Below are 3,723 nucleotides of genomic sequence, written 5' to 3'. Positions count from 1 at the left end.
TGTTCTCTCGTAACCGTTGCAACACTCGTCTGACATCCAGAATGTGGGCCTCCATGGATTCAGAATATACCAAGATGTCATCCAAATAGACCACCACACACTGCTGCAACAGGTCACGGAAAACATCGTTGATGAATTCCTGGAAGACTGCGGGCGCACTGCACAACCCAAAGGGCATAACCAAGGATTCATAATGACCGGTCCTGGTGTTAAACGCGGTCTTCCACTCATCGCCCGCCTTGATCCTTACCAGGTTATATGCCGCCCTCAGGTCTAGTTTGGTAAAGACCGTGGCCCCTTTGAGGCGATCGAACAGCTCGGAAATCAAGGGTATCGGGTAAGCGTTCTTGATCGTGATGCGATTGAGACCCCTGTAATCAATGCAAGGCCTCAACTCACCGCCCTTCTTTTTCACAAAGAAAAATCCAGCCCCTGCCGGGGACGAGGATTTGCGAATGTGTCCGCGTGAAAGCGCCTCCCTCACGTACTCCTCCATGGCCTCATTCTCCGCTACCGACAGTGGATAGACTTTGCCACGAGGAGGAACGGCACCAGATTGTAACTCTATGGCACAATCGTATGGGCGGTGCGGAGGTAGGGCAACCGCACGCACCTTATCGAATACATCCCGGTACTCCTCGTATTCAGGAGGCAACAGAGAGTCCGAGGAAGTACACAGCAACTTGACAGGCCCATGGATGCAACTAGCCCCACACTGCGGTGACCACGAGAGGATCTCGGCCGATCTCCAATCGAAAGTCGGATTATGCTTCTGGAGCCTGGGGTACCCCAAGACCACCGAGTAGTGTGGAGACGAAATAACCTGGAGACAGACCGACTCTCTGTGAACGGCACCAATGGCCATCCCCACTGGAAGGGTCTCCTGAGTCACGTGTGGCGGCAGAAGGGGTCTGCCGTCTATCGCCTCAAGAGCCAGTGGGGAACCTCGAGGCTGCAGAGGAATGGAATTGGCGGCAGCGAACACACTATCAATGAACAAACCACCAGCACCAGAGTCCACTAACGCCTGGGTCGTCACCGAGCCCCCGACCCAGGAGAGGACAACAGTAATCAGTGGTTTGTCAACACGGGAAACCGGGGACGAGGAGACTCCACCCAAGATCTGCCCCCGACAGGATCTCAGGTGCGAGCGTTTCCCGGACGGTTCGGGCATGCCAACCGAAAATGCCCACCGAGACCACAGTACATGCATCGGCCCTCGCGTCTCCGGAGTACCCTCTCCCCCTCGGACAGGCGAGCAAACCCTAGCTGCATGGGTTCACCCCCAGACAAGTCATCCCCAGGAGGCGTGGGAGGAGAGGGAGGCACGGGTGGGACAGCAAACGTAGGCGCCAATCTGTTAGAAGACCTCCGCAGGCTCTCCTTAAAGGAAGGTCTCTCCCTGAGTCTGGTGTCAATCAAAATCAGGAAAGAAATAAGAGACTCGAGCTCCACTGGTAGGTCCTTAGCTGCAACCTCATGCTTCAAGGCATCCGAGAGACCATGAGAGAAAGCAGCGACCAGAGCCTCATTATTCCAGCCCACCTCTGCTGCCAGGGTACGAAACTCAATGGCGTATTCAGCTACGGATCGTGAACCCTGTCTGATGGACATAAGGAGCTTCGCAGCAGAGGCAGCACGAGCCGGCACATCGAATATCTTCCGAAGAGAAGCAACAAAACCGGAAAACTCGGCAACCACCGGATTGTTGTTCTCCCATAAAGGGCTGGCCCAGGCCAAGGCCTTGTCCGAGAGCAGCGAGATCAAGAAGCCCACCTTTGATCTCTCAGTAGGAAAGGCATGTGGCAGCAACTCGAAATAAATGCCCACCTGGTTAAGGAAACCTCGGCACTGAGTTGGCTCTCCCCCAAAGCGCTGTGGAAGGGGGGCAGAACCGGTCATACCCCGAAACACCGCAGGCGCAGCAACAGGTGTCGGAGTAGACTCTGGCGCAACAACCGGAGCGGCAGTAGGAGCGGGCCCAGGAGCGACAACCGACCCATCGGCAACGGAAGCTAAATGAGCCGTGCGTTCAAGCAGGGTTTGCAACGCCACAGCGAACCGACCCAACAGGTGATCCTGCTGATCAAGTCTGGCAACCAGCGTAGGTAGCGAGGATGGCCCTGTACCGTCAGAATTCATGGCTTGGTCCTAATGTCATGGAACCATGAACCAGACGTACAGCAAGAGATAAGTGGAAATAAGAAGGCTTTATTGAAAATCAAGCTGTAAGGCAAAAGTCCAAACGGATGGCTAAACCGAAGCAGGGTCTTGCGAAGCCAGAGATCAGGAACCAGAAGGGTAGTCAGACGAAGCCTGGATCAGGAACCAGCAGGGTAGTCAGACGAAGCCTGGATCAGGAACCAGCAGGGTAGTCAGACGAAGCCAGGATCAGGAACCAGAAGCAGCAGCAGTCTTAAAAGCATGTGAACACAGGAGGACCAAGCAAGGAACTGAAGCCACAGACCTCCTATATATATGAGCTAGGCATCCAGCTCCTCCCAGTGGGAAGGAGAAGCCGCAGGGTGGGAGGCTACAAGAAACCCAGAAACCAAGATGGCCGCCAGCACATGTCAAACGAAGGAGAACAGCAAGAAGGTAAGACCATGACACTTTGCACTTTTTTGTTTTCGTTTGTTTGTTTCCTAAATGCAAAATAAACAACATTCTAAACAGTCAACATTAAAAAAAGACCTTCCTATTATTTTTAATCTGCTGAGTGTGTGTAAAGTCTTCACCTAGCTGGTGCTGCTGAATCTGACATAAATACATCAGAGCACTGTTCTTTTTTCATATGGCTCTGTCTGCTCTCCTGCCCTCTTCTCTCACTGTTAGAGATAGCAGCTGAGGACACAATGAATTCAAGGCAGCTCACACAGGCCGTAGAAAGGGAGGAAAGCACACACACAACAGTTTGCAAGGGGAAGATAATAAAATCCTGGATGAACTGCGAGGGATTGAATATGACAGGGACTGAAAATGAAAGAAGAAATCAAGATTGTAGAATGAAACATGGTGCTGCTTTTTTGTTTCTTACTCAAGGTACCGGTAACTGTTAACATACATGTCCAAAAGGTGTCCATAGCCTTCAGAGAGGTCATATCATATAAGGATGATATAAAATATACAATAAAATATAAAATACCTTTTTTGCGCATTTGTATCTTTTAAATGTACCATTCCTAGCAATTCAATATTTTATTATTTTTGCTATGAGTTCCTTTTTGTCTGGCTAAGTACACTGGGGTCAGGGCATTATTAGAAGTGTAACAGCCTCATGTGGTTTTTGTTTGTTCAATTCTCGATGTAGGGCTTTCATTTTTTTCCTCCTTTTAGTTCAGTGTTACAGGCATGCACTAACACCTTATAACATCTGAAGAATGATCATTTAAGTATCTTTTCATAAAATTTATGTCCAGTATAAGGAAATAAATTATTATTATTATTTATTATTAATTTGCCATTCATTCCATAGCGCTGCACATATGAAAAGGGGTGTACATACATAATACAGACAATTGCACTAAGCATGAACAAGACGAGTTACAAACTGGTACAGAAGGAGAGAGGGCCCTGTCCTTAAGGGCTTACAATCTACATGGTATGGGAGAAGGACACAGTAGGAGAGGGTCAAGTTGGTCATGGCGGTATAGAGGCAGCAGGGTCACTGGTTGTAGGCTTGTCTGAAGAGGTGGGCTTTTAGGTTTCTTTTGAAGGATTCCA

This window comes from Bufo gargarizans, chromosome 6 (genome assembly GCF_014858855.1).
Source record: "Bufo gargarizans isolate SCDJY-AF-19 chromosome 6, ASM1485885v1, whole genome shotgun sequence".
Classification (NCBI taxonomy): Eukaryota; Metazoa; Chordata; class Amphibia; order Anura; family Bufonidae; genus Bufo; species Bufo gargarizans.
The sequence above is the reverse complement of the archived record's forward strand: the minus strand, read 5'-3'. Positions refer to the sequence as shown.